The sequence below is a fragment of the Columba livia genome (genome assembly GCF_036013475.1).
Source record: "Columba livia isolate bColLiv1 breed racing homer chromosome W unlocalized genomic scaffold, bColLiv1.pat.W.v2 SUPER_W_unloc_5, whole genome shotgun sequence".
Lineage (NCBI taxonomy): Eukaryota > Metazoa > Chordata > Aves > Columbiformes > Columbidae > Columba > Columba livia.
Window position 1 is genome coordinate 4,872,062 of NW_027043000.1, and position 24,126 is coordinate 4,896,187.

The window sequence follows — 24,126 nt, forward strand, 5'->3', positions numbered from 1 at the left end:
CCCACCGCACACCATTTCGGCAAGAGGGACCGTAAAAGCGCACGGCGCTCCTCAGACAGGCAGGGGCGAGGCCGGGCGGCAGCAGCCTGACGGTCGCGCCGCTGACAGAGCGTCCCCGCCAAGCCCGCCTCAGGACTGCGACGGAAACAAAAAGCCGCTGCCAACGGCTCCCGCCATCCAACATGCGCGGCGTCGCGCGCGGCCCTCACCCTCTCCAAGATGCTGTTGATGGTGGCCATGAAGCGGGCGTTGCTCCGACGCAGGGACTCCTCCAGGGCCATGGCGCACGGGCTGGGCTCCTCCGCGGCGCTGCGGGAATGACAGCGGCCGCTCCGCACACGCACCCAGCCGTGCGCGTTTGCTCACCTCGACCCCAACCCGACTTCCACCGCCGTCAGACACTCCCACCCCGCCCCACGCCAATTCAAATTGCGCACCGACTCGCCCCCTCCACCTCTACCCCACCTCTGACTGGGTCTCGCACAGGCGCCACAACCCATCCGAGTACGCGGCCAGGAGCGCTTCTTATTCTGATTGGCTGCTAGAGCTCCTATTGGCCGCGGGGTCAGGCGCAGGCGCAGCCCGCCGAACTCTGTGCTTGGGTTGGGGGGCGGTGGCGGCGGCGGCCCCGGCGTTGTGGCTGTTTCCTGACCGCGGGCTCCTCCTGTCCGGTGGGTCCTGGAGCCGTGGCCCGCCTGCGGGCTGTAGCCGCTGCTTAGCGGTCGTGGGCCGTGTGGGGTTGGGTGCTCTGAGGAGAGCTCTGCTAGCGGGAACGCTGCTGGGGTGAACGTGGCGGCCCAGGGGCCCCGCGGGTGGCCGCTGTGAAAGCGGGTGCCGAGACCAGGAAATTCTGCTTTCCCTGCAAGGTGGTGCCCTGCCATTGGCAAAAGGCCAATATTTAAAAAAGAAGACCATGAGCCACTTCATGTAAAACTGTTTGTTTGTTCGTTTGTTTGTTTGTTTGTTTTGACTTTGTTTTGTTTTTTGTTTGTTTGTTTTAAGCAAGGCTTAGCCGGGGCTCCCTGGATCTGCAGGCTGTGCTGCCCCCCAGCTGGGGAGCGGTATGGACCGGGCAATCACAGAATCAGAGAATGTCCTGTGATCCACAAGGATCATAGAGTGCAATTCCTATTGAAATAAATAACTTACGCTTTTTCTATGGATAAAAAAAAACCCATTTAATCCAATTCCTTGTATTCCTTAAACACATGTTCATTAGAGCATAAGCAAAACAGCACTGGGTGCACTGGTGTGCTTAAATACAGTAAGGTATTACATATTCATAATGACCCCAGGATCGCCTATACATATTCATAACCTTTCCCGGCTTCTGATTAAAATGAGTCTCAGATAACCATTTTCATAGACCCTCCCCTTGTTGCGCCTGCGCAGTGCCACTTGGTGAATTTGAGGAGGGGTCTTTGGGGGTCTTTGGATGAAGGCTCCTTCAGCTTCATCACAGTGAACTTTTTACCTTTGGCTCATTATGTTAAATTGACTGGGACCCAAGCTGCCAAGTTGAATGAAACCAGACTGGTGCCCCCTTTTGCTGTAAATCTTTGTTATCTTGTCTCCTCAAGTTTACAGCTAGGTGCAGTAAAACTTCTTATCTTGGCATTCGATGGGGTTCTGTTCTTCTTAACATAAAGCTCTAAACTAAGCATTTATTGTGTGACTAAGCCTTAAAGTGTTAGCTTGTTAGTAGGCACCCATTATAAGTTTAGTTAACCCTTCAAATGTTAGTTCCCTCTGTCAATATAACTTCATAAAGAAGTTTCATAACTTTTTACATAGAACTTAACCACCTTTTTCCAGGTTCAGAGCCCGTGCCTCATTTGGTTATATCTGTAAATATTAAACATCTTAGCACGAATCACAACTGCATTTTTCACACTGTCCCTGCATATGACGACCCCACAGTTCACACCATGTGTCTGAGGGCCTTGCCCAGTCTCTTCTTGAACACTGTCAGGCTTGGGGCCATGACACCTCTCTGGGGAGCCTGTTCCAGTGCTCCACCACCCTCTGGGGGAAGAACATTTTCCTAATGTCCAACTTAAACCTCCCCTGGCACATCTTCCTGCCATTCCCTCGGGTTCTGTCACTGGTCACCAGAGAGAAGAGATCAGCGCCTGCCCCTCCTCTTCCCCTTGTGAGGAAGCTGTAGCCCCATGAGGTCTCCTCTCAGTCTCCTCCAGGCTGAACAAACCAAGTGACTTTAGCCACTCCTCATACAGCTTCCCCTCCAAACCCTTCACAACTTTGCAGCCCTCTTCTGGACAGTTTCTAGTGGCTTAATATCAAACTGTGGCTCCCAGTGGGGAGCTCTGGGCAAAGCAATACAGAATGTAACCTTCCTGTTGTGTTCCGCAGAAATGGACAGAGGAACAAGGGCTGGAAAACTGGACTCTAAGTGGACACCACGACTCAGACATTTTGTATTTGAGGTAATCACTAACCTGGGAAAATAAGGGTGTGCTCCTGTTATTTCAGTTTCATTGGGAGAAGATCAGTCTTTCAGCCAGTCTACCCAGTACTTCCTTTTGGCTGTTTGGAATTCCTGCAACACTTCACTAGACTGACAGGAGCCCTCAATTGCAAATAATTTCTTACACCACCCCTGCGAGAAAATGAGTGGCATTCAGCAGTTGCACATGAAAACTATCCTATAGCAGTAGTAACTGGTATATTTGATAGGGTATAACCAAAAATTTCAAACTCCATGACCTTAGGAATCACAAAGTCAATGAACGTTAGTTAATGCTTTTGCCCAGAGTATGCATTTATGCAGACTGCAAAGCAAGATAGTGCATCAAACTGTAAACAAGCAAAAGAAATGAAACAAGGAAAAACTATAATGTTAAAATGTTGATGTTAAGGAAACAGCAGCTGTCATTTGTCTTGAGTGACCTGAGAATGGCCTGTCTTTTCTGAGTGCTGCTCTGTACTTCTTTTTGCATCTGCTGCTTGCCATCCCTTGCTTACTTGAGTTGTAAATTAACAGGGACTACCCATTTGTCTTGTCTTTATGTAGCACCTAGTGTAACTAAGTCACACAGAATCACAGAATGTTAGGGGTTGGAAGGGACCTTGTCTTATGTTCTACTCCTGTTAGCAATCAGGACACATAACCACGGGAGTAGTTATATGCGGTGCTTTATTTCAGCGCTGGGAAACCGGGGGTTCGCACCCAAAGCTGGCTTCGCTGGTCAGTTTAAGTTACACAGTATTTATGCAGTCCATTCACATACATATTCATATATTCATTAAGATACGTAACGGTTACTCAACATTGATTGCAACATCGATTGCAACATCTTGGAACTATTTTGATCGTGTGCAGTGTCCTCTGGTCATCTTTCAGGGGGTCTTCAGGATGAAGTAAGTAGTCTTCATCACTTTTGTCCCTTTCACCTTTGCGTACTGCACAGGCGTACTACTTCTATAGCTAGATAACTGCTGACTTGCTCAACCTCCGGAGATACTGCATGTACTTCTCCTCACTCTATGCGTATTTAGGCTAAGATAAAAGCTAGGTTGTTAAGATAAGAGTATACTCAAACACGATATGCTTGAACATCCTTTCAGGGACAGTTTACAAAACTGATTCATCCTTTCAGGAACATTTTGTAAAACTGGTTCTGTTACTAACATTTCCCCCCTTTGAAAATGCTTTTCTATTCTTAGACAATGCATTTTCACCTCAATCAATTTCTTCGATTATTGATTCATTTGCTATTATTGATTGGTAATTCCCTTCAGGTGTGATAGTTCCAGTCGTGCCTCTTCATAAGCTGGAGGGTTATCAAATATAGGATTAGCATAATTCCTACTCAGGATACTGAAAATGCGATTATTCCTAGCATTTGTTTGACTAATTATGCGCTTAATACCCACATACAACAAACAAAGAAGAACAATCACAATTGCAAGTACAACTACGCTTTCTATTAGTGAACGTACCCATCCTCCCAAATTTAAATCGAATTTATTCAACAGAGCTCCTATCCAGCTCTGTTCTGCATCTTGTCTTTCTTTTTGCAGCTCCACTTGTGTTTGGGTCAGCTCGGAAATGTCTTTCTCAACCTCTGAAGTTACGTCTGGAATACGGATGCAGCAGTGATCGATTCTGTCTTTCAAATATCCACAGACGCCATTTTCTTTCAATAACATTATGTCGAGTGCCATTCTATTCTGCAAGGTCATTTTAGTCGTAGCTTGTAATTGTATATTAAGATCCCGAAAACCTTTTTAGTTATTCTGGCCAATCGATCCATTTGCCCGATCAATTTGTCAATCATTTCTCTATTCCTATAGGCTGAAATTGGTGCAAAGAAAGATTCTAGTGCCCAGCCAAATTTAACACTGCTTGATGGTTCATGCCACACATCATCCTCGTTTATTTCTCGTTTATGTCTGACCTGTAAAAGTTCTTGCCTATTTTTCAAAGGTGACCTTTTCCAAATGGGACATAGTGTTGACAACCCCAAAGTAATTTCTCTAATTGGTCTTCCCATTGGCAAACGTGTAGTCCAGGTCCCATCACTTCAGGCCCAAACTAAATGTCCCATACTGCCTATAACTCCTTTACAGTCAATTTTGTCTTTATCAATGCCAATTTTAAAGGCTGCCTGTGAGTCTAATTGTTTCCGACAAATGCAGCCTGTAATCACTGCTACTTTGACAATGGACAAAGGTATCTCTTTAATGTCTGTTTGACAAGTTATCACCCGTGAGCAATTCCACCATGGTACTGTCATTCCTTCTGTTACATCGGACCACCGTATGCACCATGGAATTGCTTCACTGTATTGGTATTGTTGTACAATACTTAATGTCCACATATTGTTCCATAATTCAGTTCTGTTTTTGTTATCCTGATCTTTGCATTCCCAGTAGGTCTGTTCAACCTTTTGATTCACTATTTTAGTGGTCCACTTGTCATAGAAGCACCATCCTACATCATGGAATCGTCCTATTGTAATATACCTTGCTTTAGGTAATTTTAAACAATCTGCCCTGTGTCCTGGTGTTTTCCATTTTTGTCGTTCTCTTATCCTTTGTTCAGTTGGGACTTCTTCTATTCTAGTGTGGGATTCACATGCTATCTTACCAGTTCTGTTTATTTCTGGTAAGGTAGTAGCGATTATTCCCCACTGTACTGGGTCCTCAGCTGATTTTGGTATGGGAAGGCAGGCAGTGATGCTACTGATATTTTGTGTTTGCGCAAAGTCTCGGATTAATCCTATCATTAGGTTCTTTGCCTGATTTTGTACACTTTGTACTACCTGTGGTATCTGGGTACTTTCATTGCTATCTACTGCTCTTCGTGGCCTAATTTGCAATTCCATTCGAATAGTCTCATTTTTGCATTTATAACTTTTCCATGCATCGGGCGAGCTTTCCCACTGTCTTATCAGGGACCTTGTGGAATAGAGTGGCACTTCCCTCTCCAATTTTCAAAAGCACAAAAACTCGGGGTATAACCAAAACCAAAGCTTGGTAATGCAAACCAGGCATTATTGCGATGTAATCTTGAGTGTGGTTGGACCTAGGATATGTGATGACCACACTCTTGGAACCTTCTTCACACGGGTGTAATGTATCCAGGAGTCTACTCTGGCAACTTTAACTGCGGTAAACGTGGTCAAGAGTACTTGGTAGGGTCCATCCCAACGTTCTCTCAAAGGCTCTTCGTTCCAGTTTTTCACATATACACTGTCCCCAGGTTCTATATTATGTACTGGATTTTCAAGTGCCAGTGGTCGATTCCACACTAATGCAGATCGGAGTCGATTCGGTGTCCTGCCAAGAGACAACACATAATTGTACAAGTCCTGATTACCCTTGATGTGGACCTCTGGATTTGGGTTTGGTGCTTAATAGGGTTTGCCATACAGAATTTCGTACGGACTTACTGACATTCCGCTCTTAGGTTTTATCCTGATACGCAACAATGCTATTGGTAAGGCCTGCGGCCATTGAATCTTTGCCTCCTGACAGACCTTACTAAGTTGTCTTTTTAAAGTTTGGTTCATTTTCTCTACCTGTCCACTGGACTGGGGCCTCCAGGGAGTATGCAGATCCCACTGAATCCCTAAACATCTGCTAACCTCCTTTACCAGTTGTGCCACAAAATGGGGCCCCCTATCGGATGATATTCCTATTGGTACCCCAAATCTAGGGATTATTTCTTTTAATAACCATTTCACAGTTTCTTTTGCTTGGTTGGTGCGACAAGGGAAGGCTTCTGGCCATCGAGAAAAGGTATCCACCACAACGAGTAGATATCTATATCCACGAGTTCTGGGGAGTTCCGCGTAATCTGTTTGCCAATAATCCCCGGGTTGCATGCCTGTCTTAATTTTCCCCATTTCTATTTTTCTTTTTACTAGAAGATTATTTTTCAAGCAAATTTCACACTTAGCTGTAATAGATTTTGCCATTGTTAACATCTGGACCGAGATAATTTGTTTTCTTAGATAAGTTACCAATGCTACTGCACCCCAGTGACACTTTTGGTGTTCCGTCTGAAGTATTCCTCTCATAATAGTGGTTGGCACCACAACTTGTCCATTGGTGGTTACATACCACCCAGAATTATTCTTGCTGGCTCTTACTAGACTTGCCAGTTTTTCATCTTCTATGAAATACTTAGGTGGCTCTGAAGGTAATAAATCAATTGCTCTTACCTTCTGGGAGACAAGACCCACCATTGTTCTCACTTGCCGTGCCACCGACTAAGCTGTTTGATCAGCAAGCCGATTTCCCCCAATAATTTTCGATGTTCCACTTTGATGAGCTTTACAGTGCATTATAGCAACTTGCGATGGTTTCTGAATGGCATTAGTCAAGTTCAGTATTTCCTTCTGGTATTTAATGTTTGTTCCTTGTGAAGAGAGCAGTCCCCGCTCTTTCCAAAGGGCTCCATGCACATGAACAACTCCGAAAGCATATTTTGAGTCAGTCCATATGTTAACTTTCTTGTTCTCACTGAGTTCCAATGCCCTGGTTAAGGCGATTAATTCTGCTTTTTGTGCTGAGGTGTTTGGTGGTAAGGGTTTGGCCTCAATTACTGTCTTGACAGTAGTGATCGCATATCCTGCATACCGTACTCCACTTTCCACAAAGCTACTGCCATCAGTAAAGAGTTCCCAGTCAGTTTCTGCCAGAGGGGTATCTCTCAAATCAGGACGACTTGCATGGGTGTATTCGATGACTTCCACACAATCATGTTCCAGATCTCCTTCTTCAGTACCTGCACCCGAAAACTCAGCAGGATTCATTAGGTTAGTAGTTTATAGAACAACATCATCTTGTTCTGTCAGAATTACCTGGTATTTCATCATTCTGCTTGGGGAAAGCCAATGGCCCCCCTTTTGTTCCAATACTGTTGTCACCATATGGGATACAAACACTTCTATCCTTTTTCCCACAGTTAATTTTCGGACCTCCTGGATCAGCATTACTGTAGCAGCTACCGCCCGTAAGCATGCCGGCCACCCAGCACTTACCGGACCTAGCTGTTTGGAAAAATAGCCAACAGGTCTTTTCCAGGATCCTAGTCGTTGAGTTAATACTCCCAAGGCAAGTCTTGGTCGCTCGTGTACAAACAACTGGAAGTCTTTGCTCAAGTCCGGCAGGCCCAAAGCAGGTGCCTGCATCAAAGACTGTTTTAGCTTTTGGAAGGCCTCACGCTGTGGCTTTCCCCACTTGAACGTTTTATTCCCTTGTGCTTCATACAAAGGTTTGGCGATCAACCCATAGTCCATAATCCAGAGTCTGCACCATCCTGTCATTCCTAAAGAAAGATCTCAACTCATGTAAGTTTTGTGGTTCTGGAATAGCACAAATAGCATGTATCCTGTTCAGGCTTAGCCTTCGCTGTCCTTGAGAGAGCTCACATCCTAAATAGATCACAGTCTCGGATGCAATCTGAGCTTTATTTTTCGATACTTTGTACCCGTTCATTCCCAATTGGTTCAATATTTCAATTGTTACCTGGATGCAGAGTTCTCGTGTCTCAGTCGCAATCAGAATATCATCTACATATTGTAGCAACAAATACCATTGTCGAGGGATCATGATATGACCTTTTGTAGTCCATTCCTCGAGTTCCTTGGCTAGTTGATTTCCAAAGATGGTTGGGCTATTCTTGAACCCTTGTGGAAGGTGTGTCCAGGTTAATTGAGTTTTCCTCCCATTGTGTGGATTTTCCCATTCAAAGGCAAATAGGTTTTTGCTTTCATGGTCAAGGGGTATGCGGAAGAAGGCATCTTTTAAATCAAGCACAGTAAACCATTTATATTTCTCTTTCACAGATGTTAACAAAGTATATGGATTTGCAACTACTGGATAAATGTCCTTAGTGATCTGGTTTACAGCCCGCAAATCTTGGACTAATCGATAACTACCATCAGGTTTCTTTACTGGAAAAATTGGAGTATTATATTCTGATTCACATTCCTCTAGAATACCATATTTCAAGAATTTTTCAATTAGAGATACTATTCCTAACCTAGCTTCTAGTTTCAGTGGGTACTGCCTCAACTGTACTGGCTTGGCATCTTCCTTCAGTTCCACTTTTACGAGCTGGGCTGTTTTTGATTTCCCAGGTATGTCAGTCTCCCATACCATAGGAATCACAGCCTCCTCCACTGCTTGCGGTATTTTCACTACCAGGTTTTCTTTTAATAACAGAATTTGTCCTACCTTAGATTCTGGAATTTTCATTACCAGGTTTCCATCCTCAAATGTTATTACGGCATCCAATTTGGTCAATAAATCCCGTCCTAAAAGGGAAACTGGACAGTCTGGAACATATAAGAACTCGTGGGTTAATTCCTTTCCTCCAAAACACAAATCTAAGGGTTGTAGGAATGGCCGTACTTCTTCCTTCCCTTTGGCACCAACAATCGTTGTCGTTTTATGACCTACTGTTCCCTGTAAGGAATTTAGCACAGAATAGGTAGCCCCTGTGTCCACTAAAAATCTCACATCCTGGTCCCCCACTTGTACCGTCACCAAGGGCTCCTTATTCTGGGTATCCATTTTCGTGCTTTCATATAGTCAGCTGTCATTACTATACTCCCCCAGCACCATAGTTTGTACTGCATTTCCTACTGCATTTGGTACCCGACTCATGGAACCGGGACGGTTCGGGAATTTGTTTTTCCAGTGTCCTTGCTGCTTACAGTAAGCACATTGATTTGAACCAAGCTTTACAACAGGTCCCAAAGGAATTCCCTGAACATTCTGAAACCCATGCCCTCGACCGTTTCTAATTCCTCTACCACAGACTCCTGTTCCTACTCCCCCGCCTTGTCCTTGGACCAGGGCCAACAGGTCTTGCTGATAACGCCTTGACTGTTCCTTTTCTCTATTATTATAAATTTCCAGGCTGTTTCTAACATAACATCCAGATCTCGTAATTGTGCCCCCTCCAGTTTCTGTAATTTCTTTCAAATATCATCTTGAGACTGTCCTAAGAAGATTAAAGCTAACTGAGCCCTTGCTTGTTCTGTTTCGGTATCTAAATCTGTATATCTCTTTGCAGTTTCCTTTAATCTTTCTAAAAAGGCTGAAGGGGATTCGTTCTTTTCCTGCTTAACACTATACAATTTTGACCAATTCATTTGTTTCGGTATAGCAGTCTGAACGCCGATTAATAACCAGTCCTGATACCTCCGGAGGCGACATAAACTGCCTCCAGTATTATAATCCCATCGGGGATCCTCCTTTGGAAAATTTTCATCAACATTACCGCCCACTGTCCCATTCCGAATATCCTCCCTTACTTTATCTCTTGCTACCCGTACAACCATATCTTTTTCTGTAGAGTCCATTAACGCGTCAAGAATCACTTGCAAATCGTCCCAATCAGGATTCTGAGTTTTAATTATCATTTTAATTACCCTTGCAACCTTGTCTGGGTTTTCTCGGTAAGGACCAGCTGATTGTTTCCAGATCATTAAATCTCCTGGCGAGAACGGAACTTTTACATAAATTGGTTCTCCCCCCCATCCTACCACCTGTCTTAGGGGTGCTATTACCTTTGATGGTCCACCCCCCTTTTGGGTGTCCTTTTGTCTGTTCCTAGTCCTGTGGGATATTGGTGGTGTTGTTACTCCTTTTACACCGCTTGCTGCCCCCTCATCACCACTGGAATCGGTATCACTTTCAGTAAAACGCACGGGTGCCGAGGGTTTAAGGGGTTTAGGTGCAGAGGGTTCTGTTTCTGAAGGTGCAACATCAAGACACGGCAGATCCAATTCTAAAGCGTTACTGCTACTGTTTTCTATAGCCATACACATCATTCATTTCTTTTCTGCCGTACATCCCATACATTTATCATTAGTACCACTCCTCCGGACTAACATTAACCTACAATCCTTCCTCCAGTCCTGTTTTTGTTCAAGATAGAAAAAGAGATCCACGTATTGTACCTCATCCCATCTACCTTCCTTCTGACAAAACCTCATCAATTCAACAATAGTTCCATGGTCTAAAGTGCCCTCCGGTGGCCACTGTACTTCATTAGGCAGGTCATATTCCGGCCACCGGCGAGTACAATATTCAGTTAATTTCTTTTTACTCATTGATTGTCCAAATCCACCCTCCTTCCAATGTTTCAACAGGCAATCTAATGGTGACATCTTTGTATCGCACATATCAACACAGAAGGATACAGATAACTAACACAGAAAGATAACACAGGTAACTTTACCAGAACAACAGTAAACACGGATCAAATCACTGGTTTCAACAGTAAATACAGATTAAATCACCAGAACTACAGACCAGGTGCTGAGCAGCACAAATAACCAGACCAGGTGCACACAAATTACCAAACCAGACCAGGTGCTGAGCCTGCGGCACAAATAACCAGACCAGACCAGATGCCGAGCCCGCAGAGGTTTCCCTCTGTCTGACGGACAGCTGTCTAGGCAATACCCCGGGAGCTCCCTGCCCAACCGAGCGTGGCTTTCGCCGCGTCTGACCGGCAGGCTACCAGATGCCTGACCAGCAGGCTACCAGACCAAAACCAGACCAGGTGGGTACCCAATAATCCAGATAAAGCACCTTCTTACCAGTCAGAGGTCCGTCGTGAGCAGCAGAGGGTCGGTCGCGTCCAATGCACTCCCCAAGAATACCTCGGTGCTAGCCGGAGCAGGATCGAGACGCGATCCGCCTCAGCAGCCCACGAAGTCCCATCTGGGTCGCCAAAATGTTAGCAATCAGGACACATAACCACAGGCGTAGTTATATGCGGTGCTTTATTTCAGCGCTGGGAAACCAGGGGTTCGCACCCAAAGCTGGCTTCGCTGGTCAGTTTAAGTTACACAGTATTTATGCAGTCCATTCACATACATATTCATATATTCATTAAGATATGTAACGGTTACTCAACATTGATAGCAACATCGATTGCAACATCTTGGAACTATTTTGATCGTGTGCAGTGTCCTCTGGTCGTCTTTCAGGGGGTCTTCAGGATGAAGTAAGTAGTCTTCATCACTTTTGTCCCTTTCACCTTTGCGTACTGCACAGGCGTACTACTTCTATAGCTAGATAACTGCTGACTTGCTCAACCTCCGGAGATACTGCATGTACTTCTCCTCACTCTATGCGTATTTAGGCTAAGATAAAAGCTAGGTTGTTAAGATAAGAGTATACTCAAACACGATATGCTTGAACATCCTTTCAGGGACAGTTTACAAAACTGATTCATCCTTTCAAGAACATTTTGTAAAACTGGTTCTGTTACTAACACTCCCATAAAGATACTCAATAAATCATTAAAACTACTTCTGGAGTCACGAGTAAACTGAGTACTGGGAGGAGTGGTTTGCAGTCCTCATGTGAGTGGGGGTGGCTGGGTTGTAAAGCTGTAAATGCGCAATCTGCGGCATGAGGAAATGTGGGTTTTGGACGGTACCAGCAGAGAGATGAAGATGTCCTGGTCCCACCATCAGTGCACAGCCAGACTTCTGAGGCTTTGCTTTTAAATTGGTTCTCACTCTTGCTCTGCCACTGGGAAAGGCCATACTGACATCAGCAGGAAATTTCTTAGGGTGTGAAGACAGCCAGCATCCTTTTAATTTTATGATTAAGTAAACGATGAACATTATGCCACTTTTTGGCTATAAAAGATAATATTGTTAATTAATATGATGCAGAAACACAGGCATTTCAAGAAGAAAACTCCTTTGGTGCCTGTGTAATGCTAGAAGCTTGTCCTCTGTTCTGTCCAAGCTCCACATTTTCTGCAATTCTGTTGAGTAGGTCTGCACAGAAGTGATTGACAGAAGATTTAACCTCAACTTCTCTTGGATTAATTTGGCTTACAGAAGAATAATTTGTGTGACTGAGTTCTGTGTGCCATTGCTTACCCCATGGTATGCTGCCATATGTACTTGTTTTATTTATGGTCTTTATTCATATCTGCAGAGGGCTGTGCCCACTCTAGCTCATCAGATGGTCCAGCCCCAAGCTGTATTTTATCCCTTTAATCATTTAATCACTTTTTTAAAAAACATCTGCACTAAGTGATCATTTTTACTACTCTACTCTGTACTCTTTACAGTCAATATCTTTGAGTATGTAGGCATCTGGAATAGTAAATAATCTCTATATTTCCAAACATAGGGTGCAGGCCTACTGGAAGGGAATCGGAGCAGGCTCTAAGGCTGCCCTTCCTGGGCTGCTCATTCTCTGAAGGTTGTTTACTGAACTCAGTTGTTCAAGAGCATGTTTAATTTTGTGAAGAAGTAATTTAATCAGTTCCAGTCTAATCAGTCCTCTGCCCGAATGGGACTTTGCTGTTTAGTTTCCTGGTGTACTGGGTGTGGCTGGGATGGAGCTAACTTTCTTCATAGCAGCCGTGTGGTGCTGTGTTTTGGGTTTGAGGTTAAAACAGTGTTGGCAAGATATTAATTATGTGACTATTGCTGAACAGTGCTTGCAAACATGAGGCTTTCTCTTTTTCCCCACTCTGCTCTCTCCCCATCTACCCCCCCACACACCCCCACCTCCGCAGTGAGTATGAGTAGGCTGGGGCTGTTCAAGAAGTTGGGAGGGGACACAGCAGGACAGCTGATCCAAATTGACCAAAGGGATATTCCATGCCATATAATGTCATGCTCAGCAGTAAAAACTTAGTCAGAAGAAGAAGAAGAGGTTTTTTTTCTTCCTTCCATGTTGACCATTGCTCAGCAAGCTCTGCTTATAGGAGGTAGGGAGTCATTGCCTTTGCAGTGTTCTTGTAGAGTTTGTTGTTGTTGTTCCCCTTTTTCCTTCACTTTCTCAGCTGTCTTTATCTTGACTCACAAGTTTTCTTGCATTTGTTCTTCCTGTTCTGTCTCGTGTCCCACGGGGGTGTGTATACTATATCCTGTATACTATTTAACTGCCAATGTTCAACTATTTCCTCTAAGCGTTAGCAGCTCTCTTAAAGAGTGAGCTGTGTTTTAAATCTGAAGTGTTTTGAAATCCTCCAGGATAGAAGCAGTTTGTAATTTAAATAAAAAGATGAGAAAACATGCAAACTCTTCCCATATTGTCCAGAACCATTAAAGTTGTGTGCCAAAGGTATGCTGCCAGTGTAAAAAATCCCCACATATTTCTATTTGGTACCAAAACAATTTTGTTTGAGGAGATAATTACAAAAGGGGAACCGGTTCCACTGCTAAAATTCCACCTTGCTCCCCCTCAGGATGCATCCTTACACATTAGAGTAATTGCTTATATTGTTATCTAGTAATTCTGAGACCAGAAAAGAACTTAAATAGTTAAACTCTGCTTTGCATTTAAAAAGATAAAAAAACAAAACACAAAAAAAAAACCCAAAAAAAACTAAAAACCAAACAAACAAACAAAAAAACAACCACCAAACAACCAAACACCTAAATGCTATGATGTGAACTTGGTATTGTATGAGGTTGTATTCAAAAGCTGATGGTTTGCAGTTCTATCCCAAGCTGGTATTAATTCTGTGTTGAGAAACACAGAAAGCGTTGGTCAGTCAGTTTTTAACTACACATTTATCACAGCCTCTGAACAGACACGTGTTCTCAAAGTGAAGCTTACCTAAAATATCTTGATTGAGATTGCCATAAACTGGGTCATCTTCTGTGTAGTAGCCATCATAGCTAGAAGGGCAACGGAAAAATACTTTTAATTCACAGAATATGCTTGATTTAGGACTTCACTATTAGACTTTAAACATCTTACACGCATGTGGCAGCAGCAAGCAGATTGTATGTGATCCGAAAAACAAGACCAAAAATATCGGGGAGGGGGGGGAAACAAGTGTGGGGACACAGCACAGAAATGGCTATGTGCATGTTCTGAAGAGAGATTTGTTATCTAGCCAAGAATAGAACTCTTCTTTCCTGGAACTTACTTAAGTATAAAGCTAATCTCAAGACCACTAAGCTACCGTTTGATGTTGTTCTAGAGGTATTATTGATCACTGAAATGAACCCACTTCATGTCCTCTGAGCCCGCTTTGCAATACAAACTAAAGCACTAAATGGGTCTCTTGGGGCAATGTTCTTAAAAACTGCACTCTTGATTCAACTAAAATGTTTACATTGACCCAACTAGAGAAGACCAAGGCAAAGTTCAGCTTTGAATTTTGAATGGTTTTCTGTGTTTTATCAGCCCGTGTCGCTTGAAAATATTTTTAACCATGTTTGTAAAATGGGAATTGTTAGTGGGAAGCACTGAGCAACCTTGTTCCTTTCGCATCCATGTACTGTGCCTTGTCAAGGGAATGAAATAATGGAATCTAACACCACTTTTACCATGATATTTTTCAACTGAACAGGCAGCAGTAGACAGAGACTTCCCAACTTCAGGTAAATTTGTAATTGAGGATTGGTTTGGGGAAACAGGTGAAGGCTTTTGTATTTTTGTTTCAAGGGCCTTTTATATTTTGGTTGACATGAGACCCTTTCCATCTCTGTTTTTTAGAGTTTGGCCTATTTTTGTTTACTTTGGGATAAGAGAAACAGACTTGTAACAGATCATCAGGTATCCAGCAGCTGTATACAGACTCCATTTCATTGCTTTTGAACATCATGTGTAAAATAAGGGTATGAAATGTAAATACATGGTTTTTTATATTGTAACTTATTGTTTTCTGATATTTATCTTAAATTATTATAGACTTATTGAGTTTGAGTGATAGTAAATATTGTTTTGTCTCTATATCTTGCACTTCAGTATACAAAATTATCATATTAACATGCAATTATTTCATTTTTGATGAAATGACTGGAGTACATCACTTCCACATAATTTTTTTCCTGTTTTCTTTGGATTTTTCTTTTCCATAACGAGCGTGCTCTCTGGTGTTTCCAGACTGGCTTCATGAGATAATGGATTTTTCCCTATGCTGTCCCTCCAAAGCCGTCTCTCATTATTTATTGCTTATTTCAACCTTTCCAGAAAGAAATATTTTATCAGTCTTACCTTGGACTGTTGTCTTCATAGTCCTTATACTTTTTAGCTGGAAAATTTGCTAAAAAAAACTAAAGAGCAAATGAAACACGCTATTTCTAGAACACTTCAGATAATTGTCCAACTGACATGCTTTTGATTTCACCGTAGACAGTAAAATGGAATGTTCTTGGCTCTGAGGACCTTCATTTGTCCCCCTGCTTTTCTCAAATACTTGTGACTAATACAAGAAATGTTGGTGTGCTACCCTGTCCTGTGGCTGCAAAGTCCACATTAGTTTACAAGTCCCCCAAAATGTATTGTAACACCTGTGATTAATTTCTTATTTCCTCCTCCTTCTGCTTCTACTTCATCTTTTTCTCCGCCTAGGGAGGTGCATCATGTGTTTATATTACAAGGCGAAGGGTTTATTTATTTTGCTAGTTCTGCTGCTTATGTCTCTGAAAGAGGGGTATATATACTGTGAACATGCAGAAAAAGAAACTGAGGCAGAGAGGCATTGGCTCCAAAGAGATTTGTTACTAGAGCTTGATTAATAACTCAGGAACGCTTGACTTTCTATCTTCTGCTCCAGAACTCCCGAATTTAGCACAGTAAGCTCCGATTACATGAGCAATGCAACATCAGCCAACCTTACCAAAACCTTGCTCAGCATTAGTTTTGTAAATGACTGTGATTTTTCATCGTAGAAATCTCTGCCTAGCAGCACTAAAAGACAAACCAAAAAGGCACTCCCTCATCCCACAGCTCTCCAGCAGCTCTTTTAATATCCTGTCATATTCTAATTCTCTTGTACTTGGTGAGTTCAGTTTATAAACATAGGCATGTTTATGTAGGTTATGTACGTATGTGTGTTTAACGTGATTGAACCCGCTAGTGTTTGCCTGAGCACCCATGTGCATATAGCACAGGTGCAGTTTTCCCTGTGGAAACGCACTTTTTCTCTGAACGGGCGTGGTGAGGATGTGCAACTGAAATCTACAGAATTGCATGCATAAGAGAGGTTGCAATGGCATCATCAAATCTGTTGAAAGTCATAGTTAATTTTAAACGAAACAAGAGTATGACTGTAGTCACCCTCTAACGTGAATTAAACAAATAAGTTCCTTATTGTGAGTGACACATTGATTTAAGAGCTACATTAGCATCCCACGATGAAAAGCAAATTGGATTTTTTCAAAACAAACTAATTAAGCATAAAAAGTGTATGAAATCTGAAATTCAAATAAGCATTCAGGAATTTTGGGAAGATAAAATTTTCTCAAATGTATTTTGTATCAGTGCAGCTACTTAAAATTCTTTTTAAACTAAGGTACAAATAGTAACCAGTTACATGAAAAGTACACCTTAATAAAGGAAGTTACAGGTGTTAAAAATGTACATTAAAAATACAAATTTAGCCAAAACTTAATTCCTCAACTTGTACGTGTTCTGTTGGTTTTTCTTCAGAGAATGGACTCCGGTAGCTGTGTTTGGCAGTGGACTGGGCAGCTAGCAACCATTGTATAATCATACCTGGCTCCCCTAAACATGTTTAAAAGTTGCATGCTCTCTACTAGAATCATTCCTGCCGAAAGATAATGAATCCATTTGTTGGCTTGAAATCTCCAAGCAGTGATGGCTTTCTCTGCAAACACTTTAACCCCTCAAACTCCATTCCTTACAGAGACATTACGTACCTTGCTTCTTTTTCATATAGTGTGAAATGTTCAGTATCAACGAAACAACAAGAGCCAAACTCAGAAAGGCCAAAACTCCCCAGACAGAAAAATGGCAGTCCATTTCTGCAACTGAGAGAAAATAATTCCATAGTTTGTGTTGTCAACAATTTTACTCTATTCTTTGTGGTGGGCTGATTTTTGCTTTCTGTAATTGAAGCTACTATTTTATTGTTTACTCTGTGACAGCCATTGCTATACAAGCTAAATAATTAATATCAAACCCAGATGCTAAATAATAAGAGAGCAATGTCAATAAGCTGTTAACAGAACTACTATTTTGTAGAAATTCGGCCAAAGGTTGGACTATTGGTTTACCTGTAAGATGCAGTAAAAGTCAGAAATCGATAAAGAAAAAAGTCAATAGCTTTGAAATTATTTTTGTAATTGTCTTTAACTTATTATTTGCAGTAAATTTTGGGCTCAATTCTGGAGTTCGTGAATGTAGTTCTGAAGATTAATTCAGTCAAAACAAGTTCACTGGAAATGTCTCTGAATAATAGCTAAGACCATCAGGATTTAAGAATCTCTGCAACAGATTTCAAAGGCTGGTTATGTCTTTTCTTGCATTTCCTATTAAAACCACTTGTACTCATATCCTCGCTCTCCTTCCTGAGAAAGTAGATGTTGTAGTGGCAAAGGAGGAGAAGTGGCTGGGAATCAGTGAACTACTACAGAGAAAAACCTGAACAGCTCCTCAAGAATCACTTGGGAAAAGGTGTGTCAGCTTAAACAAATAAAGCCTCCTTTTGCACTGAGCTCGCCTCTCCTTGGAGCCATGTTAGAAATACAGGAAGGAACTCCCCCTGCACCAAGTGAATTTTGCCATTTAATTAATTCTTCGATTAACCTAACTCATACAGATTTTCCATCACAAACCATGCTGAAGAAAATAGCCTATTTGTGACAGTCTAGTGGCCAAAGTGATTGGCGTTGCTGCAAATGGCTTGTGAAAACCCTTCCTTTACAGAGGAAATGCTGAGACAAATACATGAGTGAAAGGAGCTTGAAGCTAGATTTTTCACCTTCCCTAGAGACATGTTTTATATTTTTCTAGATTCAGAGAGTTTGAAATAAAGCCCGGCCCCCAAAACTAAGGAATTCCACTAAAATTGCATTAAAAGGTTTAGCTGGAACAGAGCAGTCAAGGGGAGAGACTAGATGGTACTCTCAGAATGAGATTAGAGCAGGTTCTTAACACACTTATTTGGTTTTGCTGTAGCTGGATTCCTTCAGGGGGCTGATGTTTTGTTTGGTCCGTAAAGGAAAGCTGAGGTAAAAGAATACAGGAATACATGTTCCCGTGTTGCCAGCCACAGGTGGCGGAGGCAATGGATGTGCTCCTGCTGAGAAGACAGAGATTTTTTTCCCTGGTTGACTGGCTCCAGCTCATCTTGGGGACAGCCCCTTTACGGGCTTTGTTCCCTAATTATGCTGGGGTTGCAAAAGCTCTCTTAGTTTTGTTTTATTTCAAGCCAGAGATGTATTTATGATGTTGAAACAAGAGAAGATAATCCTTGGTAGAAAAAAATCACAAATCACATGGAATACTATGATGCAGGTTTCCTTCATGTCAGAACTCTCTTTTAAAAGGGACAAAACAGAGATGTAACTTTCTGACAGGCTTGTAGCTGTTTTTATCACATTGCACTTCCAGTGGCCATTTATCCTTCCTTCCTTTTATACTAAACAACCAATTTCCAGTCCTTTCTTTTCTCCTAGAGTTCTCCCAAAGGTGTTTGAGGGTTCTCCATCACAGCAATACTACTTTTCATGTTGAGAGGCACTTTTTTACAAGGTACAGACATTCTTGAGGAGGGATGACACCTCCATGAAGCAGCTACATATCATTCTGATTTTTCAGAGAAAGAGTTAAAAGAAAGGGACATCATACCTTGAGAAGATGTTGTCAGGCCACATCAAGAACCATCAGTGCTTGGAACGTGTTTGGTCTACAATTAGTCACTCGGCATTTGCATCCTATGCAACCTGTCCAAAACTACGAGAAGTCTGTTGCAAAGGCAAGAGCTTTTAAGTCTCAAGTTAGTGCCTAAATAATAAGAGTCATCCTTGTCCTCCTTCCTTCTTCTCCTACAAAATCTCTTTATTTATTTTTTTTTTTTTTTTCCAGGGAGCAAAGCCAGTATTGTTGCATAAGAGAAGTGAAGCACGTGTAACTGAGATAGAAACTACAACCCTGTGATTCGTTTGAAAGAGAGTTAATACCTAAAATAAAGTTCTGATCTAAGTATATACCTTTTTCTGGATCCTGAATGTTGTCATTTATTTTTCTGATTCAGGAATCCATTTTTTCCCCTGGTGTTTCCAGGCAGAAGGAGAACTCTTAGTTTTACTTTTTTTATTTTAATATTTTCAGCCCTTAATTGAAGTGCAGGAGGAAAACAAATATTTGTTGACAAGTATTATTTTTGTGTTTCCGATTCTGATTTAAATTGGAATTATTATCTGGAAAAAAGTAGAGGTTTGAAAAAAAAGTTGTTTCCCTTTTCAGTCTCAGGTTTAACATCTACAGTATTTGAGCAGTCCCACTTCTCTAGGACTTTAAAAATATTCTAGCAAAACAAAAGGCATGAAACTTGGATTTCTAATACAACGTACCAATGTGTTAAACCTCACTATCTATAGTTCTTTCTTAAACACGATTTAGGAAATTTCATAGGTGTGGGGAGATTAAGAAAACAATATTTATATGTATTCCTAGCTGAACACAACTGAGTTTATTTTTAAATTTATTTTCCACAACTCTGACTTAAACACCTGGTTGTATTTCAGGGGAATGTATACAAACATACGTGTGACTTCAGGTTGTTTTGGTTTTTGTCTTTGCCATAGGAGCTATTTGTTTGTCAGACAACACTAGTGGTATCTGAGAAACAACAGCAGTTTTCATTTACCCTATAAAACCATAGTAAAGGCATGATCAGAGACATACCTGTGCCACTCTGAGTTCTCTATGTTTTCCCAATGTCCGTTTCAAGTTAATCTTACTTTCCAAGGACAAAATACGTGAGATTTTGATTATATATCACAGCTTTACAGATATACAACTCGCAGCTCTTTCCCACGTGTTCTTGTACTACCCTTACAGCTGCTGCCAGTTTGCTGTTTACATTTATAACTGAATACATAAAATATTTACTACTTTGGCAACAGCAGCAATAGAAGAAAAGCTGAATACCTGTGCGAAGAAAAAAATTAGCCTCCTCAGATAACTACACTGCTGTCCCTGTATGTATAATAGCAGATGCAACCTATGACGGTTAACTGGTTGTGCTGGTTGTTGATGGAGACTGAGAAACAAACAGAAAGAGAAGTCTATTAGACTAATTATAGTCTGTTCTGAAATAGTCTCTTGTATTCTATACTCTAATTTTAATTATCATTCAAGTAATTTACTGTCAAATGTAGCAAAAGCAGATTATTATTTTTTATGTATTACATATTTCTTCCAAAGAACCTGTAGCACTGCGTTCAGGGGCATTCTTACTCTATTGCAATCAAATTGCATATTTTAAAAAAATTTGTTATATCTTTGAAAAAAAACAGTCCTAAGCAAAAATTAGGCCCCTGGAAATAGTACATTATGATTCTAATGGGATAAGCTCAAATTTCATCAGGGTTTTCTGTCGTAGTCTATCTCCGATGGGGAAAAGTAAGAGCCATGATAGTTTGTTCATAAGAAACTATATTGAAGCTATTCTTAGACTAGTGCGCTCCTCTGTGAAAGAGTTCATCATATAGCCAAAGGTTTCATGAGAAGGACGATTCTCGTTTTATTGTTCCAAGCTGGGAAGTGTAAGTGGCAGAAGTACTATATTTAATCATTATAAAGTTGAGAGTGTTTTGACTATCTAATATCTGAATCTCTCTAGTATTAATTATATATTCCTGTTCTGCTGTTCTTTCACTTCTATTTGGAAACAGGGTCAAACTTGGAGTTGCACCCAAGTAAACACCTACCTTCGGTAATTTGCTCCATCTGGATGATGTTTTTACTTTTCTGAGCTTAGGGATGGAGTTACTCGTGTCCTCTTAGCATATTTTACAGTGCTGTAAACTATATTCAACAACAAAATACAGGCAAGTAAAAGACTTTCTAAAGACATAGTTACTTGTGCCTTTTCTCCTTTTTAAATCTATTATTGACGACTTTCTCTACCAACAGAGAAAAAACACGGGAACAAATAAACTTTTGGTCACTTGTCAGGTTTTCTCTTTGCAGGGCTCGTTATACTGTAATTGGAGGGGGATGGAGAGGAGGAAGCAAATCAAAAAGAATAACCAAATAAACAGAAGCCCCCCAGACATTCTAAACTTTCCTGGATTAATTTCTGCAATTCAATACTACTGCAACTCAAAGGAGAAGATATAATCTTGTACTTACCTTTGGGGGCAGGGGACGGATTTAACAATTTGGGGCTAGAAATAGGTGTTTGTCCTCCTAACAGCATAAGAATAGGTAGCAGAAGTACTATGTTTGGTTCCTTCTTGTTCTAATGTATTTTGTTTAGAGAATCTCTCACAAAGGCTAACAGGAAGATACCATACTTCGACCAGTTTCTCCTACTGAAAAGGAACGTGAGGTGCGGAATATAGATACATGTCTAGCTGGAAATGCCATCTATGGTATCGACTCATCATTCATACAAGCAGATTAATTACTTTGGTCGCTACCGGATTTAAAATGATCATCTGGAGCACAAAATTATTTGCTTCCTGTTCTTTCTGCAAATTTGTCAAGATGAGATAAAATTAGTGTTTTCCCCCCTCTCCAACTGAATGGTGAGATAAATAATGTTACATACTAATGACCCTTAGATAAAGAAACCCATTAAAAGACTGATGAATATTAAATTAGCATTAAACATGCTTCCACCTGTGTGAGTTTTTAAGGCAAGATTAATTCTCCGGAAAGGATTCCTTAAACTGCAATTAATTAGTGCATACTTCAGAAGGGAAGCGGCGCATTGTAAAATAAGCCTTCAGCACAGTAAATATATTAAGCACAAAACTAACACCAATCCTTAGTCTTCATTAATAAACCTTAATTAAGGAAGGTTTAAGCTGTTGATGATGACTCATCATCATCATGATTATTATTAATAATTTGAATTCAGAACCCTGACCAAGTTGCTTGGAATACTAGTGCTCTACCAGTGTGTTTTTACTGCTGATTTGTTCACAAGTTTATAATACTGAAAAGATAACACCTGTTTTTGTTGTTTCTAGGAATACTCCCCACCCTTTATCCAACAGACAATCAAGTTATGTTGGCAAACCTTGGATGCTCTTTTGTGTTGGACCTGGCAGCATGAATCTATCTCTACAGCTGCCACCAGTCTTTAAGGTCTCCAGCCTTTTTTATTCCACCAGCTTTCTTAAAAACAGGAAGCGTGGTTCAGGCTTATGCAACCTCACTAGCAAACTGACAGTCTCCTTCAGTGTTTGCCTCATTCAAATGTGTAATTTCCTTCAAAGGAATTTGAAATTCATTTGCATATGTAATTATGTATGTCTTTATTAGTGTATTTATTATCCACCTTCCTTGCCACAGAAGAGCATGTACAGGCATATTAGTTCCATTTTATGTGATACAAACCTGCTTTTGTGATATTCACATGAGACCCACGCTCTAAGTCTTCCTGTTTGTGATGTTGTGTTGAATTCAACAAAAGTATTTAGATACCTCTTAAACTAAATTACAGATCTATATTACCTAGGTGTGCTATTTGACTCTTTATCTCTTGAGATTTCTAAACCAAGCCTGAAAGTTCATCTCCGAGAGAGACTATGGTTTAGCTGAAATAGGATTCAGAGGCACGATGCAAAAATGATACCATTGCCAGCTCTGGAAGTTCAGGTTAGGATATCATGATATGTTTCCTCTATTCTTAAAAGTCTATAAATCTGGACCCACAATCCAGAACATTTGTGGAAAGACAGGGTACATCAGCATGTGGCTTACGATGTGTATTTATCTTTAAAATTTAATGAAACATGCCCGTGTTTGGGTAGAGAAGCCATTGGAGTAGCTTCTTCCAGAGGAAGATTGCACTCTGAGCACCGTCAAAGAAGTTTTCTGTTAACTTCTGAGGGCTTGTTTTTTTTATGTTTTTTTGTTTATTTGTTTGTTTTTGCAGAGCAGACGATTTTATTTCCAATCGTGCATAATGTAGAAGGCGGAATGGTTTCTTAACAGAAAAAGTGAATCACATGACTACATTTATCTTTTTTGAATACGTACATTGAAATAGCCCTCAGTGTAGTCTAAGGAGCAATGTAAAACATTGTTCTTCAAGAAAAGTTCTTATGTGAGAAAATATCTTTTGCAGTATATGCTTATTTGTGATGTTACTACTTTGGAAAATTATTTTTACATTAAATGCCTTAGATCAATGCTTAAGAAAAAATTTACTGGATTACCATCCTATTTGAACATGAAGGAGCAGGTTAGTCTTGATTAATATAATATAACCTTCCATCTGAGTCCAAAGGTGATATAGACTCTTAACTATTTAGAGCTTTATCATAATGAAGAGAGTTGATGAGGAGAAATTAATAGAAAAACGCTGAAAATTGTGGGAATTCTTCCGCTTTATACCGTTCTTGAGGTTGTAATTGACATGATGAAAAATCGCATGAAAATGACACTATTTTAAAGTGGACATAGCTTTGGCATCTGCCAGCAACTGAATTTAGAGACCACACTCATCAATACGAGTAGAATCAAAATTTCTCATCGATAAACCAAAAGGCATGGGTCCATCACATTTCACTGAAAACCAGGATATATAATAGAACTAGAACTCCTTTTGGTAAGTGATGCATTCTATCATCTGTAGTCTGAACTGTGGCTTAAAGCAGGGAAGACATAGAGTTTTATGAAGTGGAGACTGCAATTCATGTGTTTGAAAGTAAAGGT

At 40.9% G+C, this 24,126-nt stretch overlaps 1 long non-coding RNA gene across 1 annotated transcript in view; it reads left to right on the top strand.

Moving 5' to 3' along the window:
* The first annotated feature begins 585 nt into the window (after window positions 1–585).
* Window positions 586–24,126, top strand: part of LOC135577529 (uncharacterized) — a 31,203-nt gene continuing 7,662 nt past the window's right edge. Inside the window, exons 1-2 of the long non-coding RNA XR_010469309.1 lie at window positions 586–671; window positions 2,374–2,447. This is a non-coding gene — a long non-coding RNA (uncharacterized LOC135577529). The remainder of the gene's footprint in view (window positions 672–2,373; window positions 2,448–24,126) is intronic.